The sequence below is a fragment of the Amia ocellicauda genome, chromosome 18, assembly GCF_036373705.1.
Source record: "Amia ocellicauda isolate fAmiCal2 chromosome 18, fAmiCal2.hap1, whole genome shotgun sequence".
In the NCBI taxonomy this organism is placed as follows: Eukaryota; Metazoa; Chordata; class Actinopteri; order Amiiformes; family Amiidae; genus Amia; species Amia ocellicauda.
In genome coordinates this window covers 15,879,058-15,895,000 of record NC_089867.1, presented here as the reverse complement: position 1 = coordinate 15,895,000, position 15,943 = coordinate 15,879,058, and the positions used below count along the sequence as shown (strand labels likewise).

The following is a 15,943-nucleotide window of genomic DNA, read 5'->3' as shown; positions in this document are numbered from 1 at the left end:
TCCTCTGAACTGCCTCTAGAGCAGCAATATCTTTCTTGGAGTGTGGAGCCCAGAACTGTACACAGTATCCAGATGAGCTCTAACTAGTGCATTGTACAGTCTGAACATCACTGCCCTTGTTCTCAATTCTACACTTTTGACAATATACCCTAACATCCTGTTGCCTTTTTTATTGCTTCCCCACATTGTTTGACTGGGGAGAGTGAGGAGTCCATGTAGACTCCTAGGTTAGCTGCCAAATTCTCACTTTCCTACTTCATGGTAGAGAATGCGATTAATTATTCCACCTGTGTTGAAGCAGAGCTTGTCGATATTTAAAATCTGTTCCTGTAGGTTTCACTCTGCATTCCAATTCTGCGGGATCATGCACGCTCTTTCTTCAGTGAATTATGCATGGGTCGTGTCTGTCTTCTCTCTAAAGGACATCGAAGGAGCCCGAAGCTGTGTAGAACAATGCCTCCAGAGAAATACAATATTAATATCCAGGAGGCGCCGAGGGAGCACAGGGTTCAGAAGTACAGAGCAGTCGAGGGAGAAGGGGGAATCCGATAGAAGGGGCATCAGCAGTGGGGTTGAACTCGATTGAAATCCTGATGTGTTCACAAAGCCGGAGTGCAGAACTCATTCCTTTTCATCTTTTAATTTTAATGCTTCTATTTTTTGTTCCTTGAAGTCTCCATCCATATTTTCCTATTGTGAAAATGACAGCGGGATCATATCAGACCAGAAAGCCAAATTACAGTGGCCCATTGTTTGCTCGGCTGCCCCGGGTCTGCCCTGTAATCGCTGGTTATGAATGTTGTCTAAATGTTCTCTGTGTGATTTGAAATTAAATGTGCATAATAAAGATAGACTGCTAATACCTTTGCAAACTCGAGCCACACTTCACAGATTTTCAATGCCTGTCTTAAACAAACCTCGGGAACCTTGTAATAGCATCATTTCAACTAGAATCAATGATGTTCGCTTGCTTACTTTGACTCTACTTATTAGTTTCCCATGGTTATATAAGCATTTACTATACTATACTATACATTTCCATGCTTTACCAATTTAACTTTGGTTTCCTGCATTTTACTGTGGTTTTACCATGGTGTGCGACTACACTTTTTGTAAGGGCTGTCCCAGGGGATGCTGTTTGTCTGGCCTTCTCAGCAGAGGCAGCCATGCAGTTTTCTTCAGCCACAGACCTGAAGTGCTGAAGTCAGCAGGAAGAGAGATAACTGGAGGAAAGAGCAGAAATAACACAAATGAACTTTCGCCTTATCGCTTTCTTACTAAGGCAGTCGCTGAATAGCAATTGCACTTGGAGCCCAACAACAGATTAGGTTAGAATAGAGCTCGGAGATCGACTCGTAGAGCCAAAGACACGAAGCAGTGAAACTCCCTCTCACTTCACTGCCGATGTGGCATGAACAGCCCTGCTACGGACATTTATTATCACTGCCATATATTTTTTCAGCCATAATCCCTCTGTCTAAACTGCCGGTGAAGATTTACATGCGGTTCTTGCAGCTCAACAGTCACATTATTATTATTATTATTATTATTATTATTATTATTATTATTATTATTATTATTATTATTTCCTCTACGCTGGATTATACGGTGGCTGCAGACGCTGATGTGGGGAAGTGGTTTGGGAGCAGCGATGTCAAATATCTCCAGAGCACTATGCACCGAAACCCGGTGTTTTTATACAGAGACATTAAAGCAAGACCAGAAGGCATCTACAATGAATATAATATCGATATATTTATATAATCCATGCAGTTCAATAAATAAATGACAATGAATGTAGGTGAAAAAGCGAAGATGTCAGCGGGTGAAGCCAGCACTGTGGGCTCCGGTGCCCCTGCGCAGGGATGTGGTTTGGCCTGCATGTGAGTCGCTTCAGGGGACTTGCCCTCTTTCAGGAAGAGTAAAGGTAATCAATTCCCTCTCACCCTCGGAGGGGAGGGAAGGTATTGTGTGACGGCGAAGAGGTTAATTAGGGCTAATTGCTGGTTGCTTTCCATGCGCTCGCTGTCAGCCAGGGACCTGGCAACTGACAGCTGGAGCACGGCAGCAGAGAGACAGAGTGGCACATCGCGGCAGGGTGGGGGACGCTGACTGTATCACCGCTCAGTTAAACACCTCCCAGACACCGTCTCGCACGCATCTCATGGACCTCTGGGTGCTCTCCACACAGTCTGAACGTCAGAGTGATGTCATCCTGAATCTGGTGAGGCCTACATTCAGCGACTTCATTAGGAGCCCAATTTGCTCTGTTTAACATTCATTTAGTACACATGCTGAACTGCTGAACTGCTGTCTGGGTCGGATCTCTGGAGTCCAGTGCAGCAGCGACAGTGCTGTCTACGGTGCTGTCTAATACCTGTTAAGCATTTAGGTGTTGCATAACTTAAGGCTTCAGGAGAGCAGCTGATCCTGTATCGAGTGTGTTGTATTGTGTTGACTTCATTGTGCAATACCCCTGAAACTCCGGGAAAACTTAGGGAAAAACTGAGGGGATTATTTCAAATAAAGGTATGTAAAAAAAAAACTACAATTAATATATACACCGGTCAGCCATAACATTATGACCACTAACAGGTGAAGTGAATAACACTGATAATCTCGTTATCATGGCACCTGTCAGTGGGTGGGATATATTAGGCAGCAAGTGAACATTTTGTCCTCAAAGTTGATGTGTTAGAAGCAAGAAAAATGGGCAGCGTAAGGATCTGAGCGACTTTGACAAGGGCCAAATTGTGATGGCTAGACGACTGGGTCAGAGCATCTCCAAAACTACAGCTCTTGTGGGGTGTTCCCGGTCTGCAGTGGTCAGTACCTATCAAAAGTGGTCCAAGGAAGGAAAAGCGGTGAACCGGCAACAGGGTCATGGGCGGCCAAGCCTCATTGATGCACGTGGGGAGCGAAGGCTGGCCCGTGTGGTCCGATCCAACAGACGAGCTGCTGTAGCTCAAATTGCTGAAAAAGTTCATGCTGGTTCTGATAGAAAGGTGTCAGAACACACAGTGCATCGCAGTTTGTTGCATATGGGGCTGCGTAGCTGCAGACCAGTCAGGGTGCCCATGCTGACCCCTGTCCACTGCCAAAAGCGCCTACAATGGGCACGTGAGCATCAGAACTGGACCACGGAGCAATGGAAGAAGGTGGCCTGGTCTGATGAGTCACGAGTTCAAGGTGTTGACTTGGCTTCCAAATTCCCCAGATCTCAATCCAATCGAGCATCTGTGGGATATGCTGGACAAACAAGTCCGATCCATGGAGGCCCCACCTCGCAACTTACAGGACTTAAAGGATCTGCTGCTAAGGTCTTGGTGCCAGATACCACAGCACACCTTCAGAGGTCTAGTGGAGTCCACGCCTTGACGGGTCAGGGCTGTTTTGGTGGCAAAAGGCGGACATACACAATATTAGGCACGTGGTCATAATGTTATGGCTGTTCGGTGTATATATTCAGCTTTTTCAAATACCTAAATGCATGCGAAGCCCCTGCCACATCATTAAGTGACCAGACTGATTAACCATTTTATTTTTAGCCTGAGACCCCTGAGTGCCTGCCTGTCTGCTCCACTGTTCTCAGTATCTGCACTGTGGCTCCGGAGGGCCCGACTCTGAAGGCTGTGGAGACTGTGTGTTGGTGAGAGGCGAGAATGAGGATCACAACACCCTCCTCCACCACATTACCGCTTTATTGACATCATAGATGCCAACATTACTCACACTGCCACACCAGAGCACATCAGCAGCAATGTTTACTGTCACTTGTGCTTTGCGGCATATCACATGATTAAACCCATCCCAGTGTGTCCGTCTGAGTTTTCAGATTGCACGGTTTATTTTTCTCAAAGCATCCCGTTGTGCAGTTGAATCCAGCAAAACTTCTAAGCCAGAGATTTTTAAGGATGCACCACAGTTTATTCATTTAAACAACCAATCTACTGGCTGGGAATCATATAATTAGAGCTGATTCACATGCAACTAGTGCTACTCTGCTAGAGAGCATTAATCATATAACAGTGCTCTACAATTTCTGAACTCTTCCGCTGAAATAAAATATTTTAAATTCTTCTTTAAGACTTTTTGCAGTCTGCACCACATTTAATAAAACATGAGTACGTGTACAGATCTCTCTATCTCTCACTCTTTGTCAAACACCTTGTATTTCTCCGTCCCTCTCTCCCTCTCTCTCTCTCTCTCCGGTTGTGCAAGTTTAGCGTGGGAGCTCTGATGTGCCTGTATGGTTCACAGGGCTCCCTGTAGGAACAGTGACATTCAGATATAACACTCGGTAAACAACAGCAACAACAATAATAATAATATAACAATGGTGATTAACCCATATGGATACATTATTTCCACTTTCCAATCTCAGTAGTACCCCAGCAAGCCGTGGGCAGAGTGGAAGACACATTTGACAGGCATGACATAATAATGTTGAGGTGACATTTAATAATTATACACATTCAATGTTTTCATCTAATCGCTAATTAAATGCCAAATCAGAACTTGTCCTGCCTGTGTCCCATTCATAGCCGTGACATGTAGCAGAAAGACATACATGCAGGTTCCTTTTCTGTGGCCTTTATGTTCACTTTCCAAGAAGTTTGTTGAGCCTACGTAGTCATTAGAATGGCACAAAACTTTCATAGAGCTCCAAAGCATTATTGTTTGAAGATTGGTTGGCACAGAGACATTTTGTTGTTGGATCTCAGATTCCTACTAGTGAACCTGCAATATGCCCAACAGATAGCGGGGAAGTTGTTAATGGAGCGCTTTGTGGGTTCTGCAGAGTAGTTTAAATTGAGCCCAAAGCTCTACTGGTAATCAGTGCAGTTCCAATAAAGTTTGGGAAATGTGGTCCCAATGCGATGTACTGGTCAGGACACAGGCAGAGGCATTTTGGATGCCCTGGGGCAGTCTGGTGCGACATCGAGGCAGGCCGACATACAAGGTGTTACTGGGGCATTTCTGACAGTGGCCCAGTCTCTGTTTGAGATAAAGGGTTTGATTTTGTTGATTGTCAATACATGGAAAATACAGTATCTCACTACCTGTTTAATTTGTGGCACAAATGACAGGGAACTATCTAGCACTATGCCCAGACTTTTGGTATTATTTACTAGCAGGGAGGAGATTCCATTGATAGTTAGAGATTTGATTGAAATGGAAATGAAAGATTTTGAGGTTAGCGTCTGTGTTTTAAGCATGTTGTCATTCACTGAATGTAAGCATGCAGGAAGGAGCCGAGACCAGGAAACATACCCTGAGCAGAGACTAGGTGGCACTACAGATCCATCAATAGGGACAAAATACTGGAATTACAATAAATAAAAAGAGAGGGAATCTAAGATAAAGCACTGCTAGTTGCAGTGTTCCTGCAAAAAAATAAAATAAAAAAAACGTGACAGTGGCAGTGATGGAACTAATGCAGTCTGCTTTTATAAGTTATTTTATTAGAAATGTATGTTTTCATGAGTGTAAGAAGATTCATTTCATTCCAACACATTAAATGCTGAGTTGGATTTGGTCTTTCATTCAAAAGCTGAAGCAAAAGGCTTAGATTTCTATATTTACAGAAGATTAAAGATCTGCCGGAGCTTAATAACTTTATGCATATATAACAGCTCTCCGTATCGGTGTCTCTCTTGTTTGCAGCTCGGCAGTAGGTCACACATTCAGAGACCTGACTCCAGAAGGATTAGAAAAAGGATTTGTCTCTCAGTGTTCACGTCTTTCAGTACCCCCCGCCCCCCCCGCTCATCGATTGAGACTTTTTTTTTCCATTTCATTTTCAGGTTAAGCGTCTATTGATTTTGTCTTTTGTTGCGGTTTTATAACCTTACCTACTGAAAAGGTACGACGTGTTTCTTAAGCTGTTTATTTAATTCCCTTTCCTTAGGACTCTTTGAAGTTTGCCTGTTCATTGCTGTTTTATGGATCAGCACAGACAGGTGTGAATAAATGTTTTCACCAGATACCAGCTACAACAATTCTGTACCTTTATTAATGCTTATGCAACACCAACCAACTTTATGAAAGTGTGTCAGTTCCTCATTCACACAGGAAAGGCTGATACAAATGTGTCACTGTGGTGAGTTACTCTACTACTGATAAAGTGTATGTTTTTTAATCACATTTTAATCACAAGTCAGTTGATCTCATATATAAACCCTTTGTAAGATAATTCCATTCACAAACAACTTCTCGCTTTGAAGAAATGGCAGAATTGGTTCTTTAATGTCACGTGTACGTTTCAGAAATTTGTATAACTGGATTAATCTGGCCTGTATTAAATTTACCCCTGCTTTGTAACCTGGCACAAATAATTGTGTATGTGCCTTCCCTGAACAAATGCTGCAGAACACATTAGAGGCTTTTGGTATGGTCTCTTAATTAAATGCTTTTCAGTTTGCTTGCAGAGAGTAGTTGCTAATTTGTTGTTGTTGGCATCTTTCCCACACACCCTGTTCAGCTGCGCTGTGAGTGCTTTTATTTTTGCTAGCGCCCACTCACACACCAGCCTGACAGGAGCCACACCTGCTTTCATCAACTTGCATGGCATGGAGGGAGCAAAAATCATTCAAACAAGAATATACATGTGCTGCTTATAAAGATAGCTGATCTTTTTTAATAAGCGTAGTTATATTGGTGTATCTGCAATGAAACTTGGTACCCATACAGACTAGACCATAAGGAACACGTTTCCATGGACCACAGTACACGGCAGAGGGGCGGGGCTCCATGTGGCCACCATGTGACCAGAAGAGTCATGTGATGTTGTCTGTCTGGTTCCCTTTGATGGCATTTGTTTGTGCACCTCAAAGTTCCCCAAAGTGCACAGTTTGGAGATCTGTTTGGAGATGTGTTTTATACTGCAGTGGCTCTTTACTGCTAACTGCAGTAAATGATGTAGGCAAAGCACTGCCTTTCAAGCTGGTAGCTGAAATGCATTATATAATGATGATACATCTTGCTCCTGCTTTGGCAGCACAACTTAAAATAAATGCCACTGTCGGCTTTTTGTGTCTGCCTGGTACAGTTCATGCATTGTCAGGTAAAATCTCACAGAGCCGAGCGAGAGGACAATATGAAACCTATCCTGTGATGTGCAGTCTGCTCCCCGGCGCAGCGAGCCTGAGCTGGCCAGTCACAAAGTGAAGCATTCTTCACATGTCCTTGAAGCTGCAGATGATGCTACAACTATCTGTCTTGGATGACTCTCGGTAAACCTTAAGAAAATGAATATGCTATCAGCAACATAAAAAACATTATAATCCCACAAACAAGAACAGACTATTGTAATGCAAAACATATTCATACAGGGTGAGTTTTTTTTTTTTTTTCTTACAAAATAACATTGAGGGATTTCGGTATCATTAACATAATAAAGAGCTTTAAAAGGATCGGAAATTGCTTTGATCTGCACCTATAGCAGTCACTTGTTAGAGGTAAAGTGAGTCTAATCACTTCTTTTAGTTGTGACCTTGTTGCTTATCGGCATGCACATGCCAAAGCGTGGAATTGCATTCTTTATGATACACACAGCAGGAAATTATATTGAACAAGGAGTTGTTATTTTCTTGGGCAGCCTCCCAAGTTTCTCTTTTTCAGCATACCTTAGTGTTTTATTCTGTTTTGTTTTTCACACCTTTTTTCCTCCAGATAAAGCAATTCTCTCCTGCAATGATGGCCCGAGTAAACACGAACAGGAAGCAGAGGGCGGATTGGAGCAGTCACTCGTTTTCAGAATTGGGCTTGTTTCTTATTGATAAACAATGCCACAGGAGCCGCAACAATGAGGTAATATTATCTACTGGAAAGTGCCTCCAGTTTCTGTCACTTTGTTTCTGCTTTTCTGATGAACTCAGACGTCAGTGTCTGTTTTGCCCACACCACACTGCACAGTTATAGTTTAATTGTAACCATGTGACAACACAGCGGTGCCTACATTTTCAGCCAGCTGCGCAGAGCAATGATGCAGATCTGTGGTGAGAGACTTGAGGTGTTGGATGCCCACTACGTGATTAACTACTGTGCAGAGTATCCTGCTTTTTCCTCCTTATAATTTGCACTCAATTAATACATCGACAATATCATCAACATTATAAACTACACCGATCAGCCATAACATTATGACCACCTGCCTAATATTGTATAGGTCCCCCTTTTGCCCCCAAAACAGCCTTGACCCATCGAGGCATGGACTCCACTAGACCTCTGAAGGTGTGCTGTGGTGTCTGGCACCAAGATGTTAGCAGCAGATCCTTTTAGTCCTGTAAGTTGCGAGGTGGGGCCTCCATGGATCGGACTTGTGTGTCCAGCACATCCCATAGATGCTCGATTGGATTGAGATCTGGGGAATTTGGAGGCCAAGTCAACACCTTGAACCCGTGATTCATCAGACCAGGCCACCTTCTTCCATTGCTCCGTGGTCCAGTTCTGATGCTCACGTGCCCATTGTAGGCGCTTTCGGCAGTGGACAGGGGTCAGCATGGGCACCCCGACAGGTCTGCGGCTACGCAGCCCCATACGCAACAAACTGCGATGCACTGTGTGTTCTGACACCTTTCTATCAGAACCAGCATGAACTTTGTCAGCAATTTGAGCTACAGTAGCTCGTCTGTTGGATCGGACCACACGGGCCAGCCTTCGCTCCCCACGTGCATCAATGAGCCTTGGCCGCCCATGACCCTGTCGCCGGTTCACCGCTTTTCCTTGGACCACTTTTGATAGGTACTGACCACTGCAGACCGGGAACACCCCACAAGAGGTCTGGAGATGTTCTGACCCAGTCGTCTATACATCACAATTTTGCCCTTGTCAAAGTCGCTCAGATCCTTACGCTTGCCTTTTTCCTGCTTCTAACACATCAACTTTGAGGACAAAATTTTCACTTGCTGCCTAATATATCCCACCCACTGACAGGTGCCATGATAACGAGATTATCAGTGTTATTCATTTCACCTGTTAGTGGTCATAGTGTTTTGGCTGATCGGTATGTGTTCCTTCTGTTGGCCTCAAAGAAACAATCAAACTGGACATTTAAAAACATATAATGTTTTTTCTAAGAGCAACAGGAGGTCATACTTTACTAGGAGACTGAGAATGGAAGCCTGCTTTTTCAGTGTAGTGGGTACGTCACATGTTTGGACTATAAGAGTCCTACGACAAATGCTACGAAAGCTGCACTGCCTTCATTTTCTACTGAGGTCACATCGTGAACACATCAGCACACTGGCAGGAAATCCTGTTGCAATCTGCCTTATTTGACATCCACTGCTTGATAATACAATGTCCATAAAGAGGCAGTTGATTCTGTGCAGCAACTGAACCATAACACTGGCCTTTAGTGCATAATAGGAATGCAAGTAACTTTGAAATTAATTGGCTTTCCTTTTGCTGGAAGCACAACTCGAGTCTTTACGGGCTTCTGGTACCTGTTGCCATAGAGACGGCGGGAAGCTGTCGAGTTTGTGCCGCTGCGCCGGCCGCCTCCCCGCTTTGCCTCTCTGAGCTGCACATACGTAAAGCCACGATTCGTGCCTCCTTCTTTTAAGGTGATGCATGTGCCAGGAACTCCTCCACACAGATCTTGTTGTAAAACTTCTCCGATTCGAAGTGAAACTTTCCATTTGTCTCAGAGAATCAAGCTCGGTCTCAGTCTCTATTAGAATAAGAGTGAATCTTTCATTTTTAGACAACGACAGCAGGACTGATAGGTATGATTATAGCTATTGTGAGAATGCAACGTGATTTGGCATCAGATACGTTTGAAAGAGGGACAAAATGTATTTCAGTGCATTGAAGATAAACACAATTGCAGGGATAAAAGAAGAAGCACTGGCACTGGTGTACAATATTACACAGTTGAAATCCTTCTCATTATTGTTATTCTGTCGGCTGTGACTAGATCAGGGCAGTGATGGGTCTGAGGATGTGTGACTTTATTATTTATTTACTTATGTTAATATAAAGGATGACATTACTTTCAGCTAGGGATCAGACAACAACAGTCACAATAACACATCTTTCAGTCACGTTTAAGCATGCAGACAATAATCAATCAATAACCAATAATCAGAAAGCCTCCTAACACTCACAGGGTTATAAGATCACTGACCAATGGAACAGATTCATTTACACTTATCTACAGGGCAGAGTTAACTTACATGAATAATCTTTTATTAAAAGAAGAACACACAAATGTAAAATATGAATTACTCATACAGCTATTTTCTCATAGTGTTCAAAGGAATAGGACACCACGATTAAACAACCAACCGACCAAACAAACAAACCAATAAGTACAAACTTATATAACTTATAAAACAAATGTTTAAATATAAAACAAAACAAAGCAAAACTGTAAGAAGATATTACCCCCCTCAATGTGGAAGCAGTTTCTTTCCGAAAGTGATAGTACAAGTAGTCTTGTATATAAAAGATTAAATTAATGACTGTCGCACCACCATTAAAAACGCCTCCTCAGTCAGTTGTCGCACTGCATCTGCTGTTCAAATATATCCACTAATTGTAGAGTAATCACATCTGCATTCTAGCCCATTGCTATTTATGTTTCTTCCTTGGCTATGCAGGGACCTGACCGTGTTAGTCTCCAGTTTCTATTTCTATCATGGTGGGCGAAATATCCACCATGCGGATGAATCCCAGCAGGGCGAGAAAACGTAAGATTCAGTCACCAGCGGGTCACATCTGTCCCTCTCCCCAGACGACGTACCAAACTGTGCCTAACTTTAGCTTTCACAACGGTGCAGAAACTAGGAATAGTAACACCAACAGCTCCCCATATGCTATTGAATAATACAAATAAATGTATGAGTTTAAGCATCCCATACCCATCAGCAAGCAGTGTAACCTTTCCAAGACACACAGAAACAATGATTTACATTTTTTTTTTAAATGGTGTCACAAAGAGTACTTGGAGGTTAAACGATACACAAGCCAATGCTAAAAAGGGAGCAGAGGTAAAATAGCAGCTGGATTGTTCCACCACAGCTGTAATATAACTTCACAGTTTAATTTAGTTTGTTTTTAAAACAGTAAAAGACCATATGGGTTATCCCGCTTACCTACCTGTAGGCCTTTACAAATATAGGGTGTGCAAACTTTATTTGGTTCTCTGTCCACCTAGAATTATTTCCAGAACAATCCTCTGATTTCAGTGTGGACACTTCAGGATTTGGGAGACTCCACTGAAAGTCTCCATGGTGGCCTACATAGTGTTTATCAACAGCCCACGTAGCAACTGTGTGGAAGCCTGTACAGCTGAGACGAGCCCCAGCGCAGAAGTTGCTTTGTGAAAGACTGCAGCACCCTGGATAGCTCCTAACAGGCCGCTGAAGCAGAAGCAGCCTTCAGCCTGTGTGTGGAGACATATTACATTAAAATGTTTCTCACTGGGTGACCAAACAATCCTAGTCCCTATATGTTTAGCAAGCATTCACAGCAATTGTGTATTGTAGTGATCTGGGACTGTGTGTGTGGTTGGCTGTGTGTCTGTCGGTTCTGTGTGTTTGTAAATGGGGAAAAGTGGGGGTGCTGAGATTGGGGGAGCTGGTCATGGGGCACAAGGACATATATAGGGGTGTCCCGGTTCCCCAGGTTTGAGTTATAACCCAGAGAGGCCGTGCTCCCTTCAAAAGCTGTTGGTCTGTAAAATAAACCTGTTGCAGGAAAGCTGACTCCCTCTCCTATTATTTGTTGTTTTGTGCTGGTGAAACCATGTAGCATAAAAGCTAAAATGCAACATTGGTGTTAGGAGTGTGTGCGTGTGTGTGTGCGTGCGTGTGTGTGTGTGTGTGCGTGTGCGTGTGTGTGTGTGCATGTGCGTGTGTGTGTGTGCGTGTGTGTGTGTTGTGTGTGCGTGTGCGTGTGCGTGTGCGTGTGTGTGCGTGTGTGTGCATGTGCGTGTGCGTGTGCGTGTGTGTGTGTGTGCGTGTGTTTGTGGTACTACTGCAATGCTGGTGGCTCTTGCGGTCTAATGCAGTTGTTACTATTGTAAGATATTATTTGTTAGAATATATTTTTCTATGGGAAATTCTATACCATCTGGTTTGGTAGAGGAAACAGACCTCCTCCCTTTTATCTAAGTTCCCTGGTAGCCCCTGGTAGCCCTGGTAACCCTATCTTTATGACCAGAGACAAAAAAGGGACCTGTCCTCTGATTGGCTCCTAGCCAAATTCAAAATTACCCCCACTTCTAAATTACTTTAGCATAAGGCACCCAAGTCATGGTGGTGGCAAAATGCTATTGGTTGTAAGGAAACCTTATAAAAGGGAAAACAAAGAGAATTTGAGTTCTCTTAACTTCTTCATCCTGCAATGAGACACAAGACAGAGCTGGAGAGGAGAGACAGAGAGAGACACACCGCTTCCTGCCTGACCAGACTGGCCTATAATCTGTACTGTGAGGAGAAAGAAGAAAATGGGTATTATCTGTTTCTAACTGTAATCCAGCAGAAGCTTAATATTACTTATTTTCAGTAATATAATTGAATGATATTAGTTTCCTATTTTTGTCAAAATAAATGATTATTGCACATCTGTGACTTGACTGCATCTTCCCTCTAAAAAGAATCTTAAAAGAGAAACCAATTGACCTATGAGTTTTCAGTTCAACTATTTATTTGACTGGAAAACCAAGCATTTCCAAATTCTCTTACACTATATATGCAATATCTGTATCCTGGATTAAATAAATGTTAAGTAAAGTTATATTAATCTGTGACTGTTTTAAAAGACAACTAACTAACGAAAGACAATTATATTTTCCCTACACTACACTAACTCTATTATGTTTGAACTTGTTAGCTAATTTGTACTAGAATGTATGCTTACTGTATTTTTTCGAATAATATTGACTTAACTTATGTAACAGTTGCCCTGGGTAAGGGAATCTGCTAAGAATGGATGTCAGATGAGGTGAATAAATTGCTGATTGAATGACCATGGTGAGCATACATTCCTTGCATTCATATACAGATCAATCGGCCAATCAGCATCTCGCAGACCAGTGCCACGCCCAGCCCTCTACAGCAGCCCTCCCTCCCCAGTGCGCTTTCATAGCTCAGCCCCAGATCACTCTCTACAAACCATTTGAGTGCTGAGCTCAGCCCAGCCATGTGTGCCTTCCTGTCACACTGTATATCCATGCAGAGAGCAGACAGGGAGCGATTTAATCACTAAGAAAGAGAAGGACAAGATCTTTAAGAAAGAGAGAGTTGAGATATCACAAGAGAGAGGGAGAATAAATATAGTGTAGGCTTGTGTAAAAATTGCAAATCATAACGTGGAAAGAATGTGATTCAAGGGAACATTCACAAGCCCGATTAAATCTACATCTAGTCCTTTTCGATTTGACAACAGCCAACCTTCTGCTGATAAAAGCAGCCTTAGTAACTGCTAATGGTTTGATTTAGCATTTCAATGCCACGAATTAAAAAGAACACGTTTTATTTTAAAATCGCACCAAATTGTGGCACCGTGAAGCTGTAAATATTGATCTAGCGGGGCGCGCGGTGAAAGGCTTCCATTCTTGAGCACTTCTTGAACAACTTGGAGTTGGCAGTTTGTTTCCTTAGCAACACATACGTTGATAGCCTTTTATCAAAAGGCAATCAAGTTTGTCAAGGAAGAAAAAGAAAGCAATTTTCTCAGCTTAGACGTAAGAGAGAGGCAGCAGGGGTGGAGGGTAATGCTGTGGACTAATAATCGTAATAATACAATGGCCTTTTTTTGTAATTCTCTGATTTCTTTACTACTCCATGCTGCTTTACACTGCTCTTCTCAGGAGATTTGTATACACTGACTATCGTCATTCCTGCTGTGAGACTTTAATCAGTCAATGCCAAGGGGTGAACATTCAGAGTGCCCAAGACTTCCCCTTAAAACATTTCTTCTTGTGTTCCAGGACCCTGTGATGTATAGCTGTCGAATGTGAGTTTATCCTCCCTGGTTGTTCTCAGGTTTGGGGATCAAATCTCCTTTGCTGTTTCCCCCTTGTTATTCTCCTCTCAGTTTTGTAGTCTTCACCAGATTTTATTTTCAACAGGCTGCCAACCCCTCTTGCACCTGATTCTATACCAGAATAGCCGATATGTTGAACTGCTTTTCTCCAAACGTGAACAACTGCAGATTTAAATAAAACATTGCACTCGGTGAAGCCAAACACTAAGGAGAGGGACACAGGTGGACAGCGGGGTCTGGACAGGGACATGGGGTCTTCTCTGAATGTAAACAGTTTTTGCAGAGAACGAGAAGGCTAGCACAGAGCGCCTCCTCTTCTCACACTGCGGTGAGCTGGGGTCATTCGATATATCATCAGCAATGTATGGAGGATAAATATATAAATTTGTGCAGGGGCAGTTAGTCTCAACCTGTGAGTTAGTGTTTCATAAACAGCTAAAGACACCCCTTGGACGCAGCTTGTCCTGATCACTGCAGTGCCCTGTGATTATTAACACCAGGTTCAAGCTAATTTTCTCAGCATTTTTTCATACGAGGGAGTACGGCATCGTCCCCTTTAATTTCACCGTTAATGATGGCACCAATCGATCTGTTTCCCAGGAACGATCAATATTGACGATGGGATATTAAATCAGATAGCCAAGTATTCACCTGTTACTCCTCAAAATTGCTGAATGCTCTTCCCTGAGATGTCCAGGACTCTAAATGACTTTTCACAGTTTTAGAATGAAATTAAAACAGATCATTGTATAACTTAATAATTTAGGATCTTATGTGCATTAAACATATTCTCACTGGTATTGTATGTCATCCTCTGTCCTTCCTCCAGAATCATTCAATTCAGTATACAATGAGATTGTTAGAACATTAATCTGAGACACAGAAAGTTTGTATTATTATGATTGTAGTTGTTACAAAGGCAGGAAATGGGGAAAGAGGGATTCATATTCATTCTCTTTCTTCTCTTTCTATAGACCTTTGGAAGGGAAATCAAAGCAATTAAAAACCATACCTGGGTGTGTTACCCCAGCTGTTTTCTGCGGCTGCTTTTTTGAAAATGAAAGATTTTCCTTTATGAAGCGTTTGAAAATGTTCCTTTCAAGAAAAGCTCTCAGTGTGCAGCCGGAGCCCATTGTGTTCCCTGTAAGGGCATTGGCTGAGGGAAACTGGAAATTGCCTGGGATTTTTTTTTTTTCTTTTCTATTTTTTTCTCTTTCCTCCCTTTGTGCAGAGCTATCTCTGCGAGCCCATGTATGGTAGGCGGAAGTCCGCGTCACACTGCCGAGGCGCCGCTCGTGAACTGCAGCATCTGTTCGGAGCGACTGTCATCTCCTCTGTATGTTCAGCACACCGAACTGAGAACGGATAAGACTGCATTAAAGTACTGCTTCCTAATTATAATGACGAAGTTATTCATGAAAGAGACGTTCTCGCATTTTCTCTTTACCAAGCGATAAAGCTGACTCAAAGAGAATGGATTGCTTACTTAGCCTCAGAATTAACCCCCCTGATGACTGTGTGAGGATGACCTTTCCCAGACTGATCATGCTGGCTCCACTCAGTGTCTTCCTACACAACTCAGACCACAGGCTGAAACACACACTTCACACACAGAGAGGGCTTTTTTGTGATTATATTCTTATTGTTGTTGTTATAGTTGTTGTATTGCTAATGACAGATGCCTAATCTCGACACAGTCTGCTTCATATCCTGTGTGAGTTTGAATCTAGAATTGCACTGAAGATATCTACATCGCACACATGTTTAGATTTGATGTGGTTTCTCGCCGTGGCTGGGAGTTTTGCCCAACGTTGGCATGGCTTTCTTGCCGGAGCACAGTTTGCATCCCTCCTCTAAAAGGATAGCCTGTTTCACCAGCTTTGTTTCTTTAGGGCCATTATGCAGAAGGAGCAGAGTTTAAATGCAGAGTATAATTTTACAATCA

At 42.8% G+C, this 15,943-nt stretch overlaps 1 long non-coding RNA gene across 1 annotated transcript in view; it reads left to right on the top strand.

Moving 5' to 3' along the window:
- Window positions 1–11,563, top strand: part of LOC136713746 (uncharacterized) — a 19,873-nt gene extending 8,310 nt beyond the window's left edge. Inside the window, exons 5-6 of the long non-coding RNA XR_010804976.1 lie at window positions 7,675–7,812; window positions 11,196–11,563. This is a non-coding gene — a long non-coding RNA (uncharacterized LOC136713746). The remainder of the gene's footprint in view (window positions 1–7,674; window positions 7,813–11,195) is intronic.
- The last annotated feature ends 4,380 nt before the right edge of the window (window positions 11,564–15,943 follow it).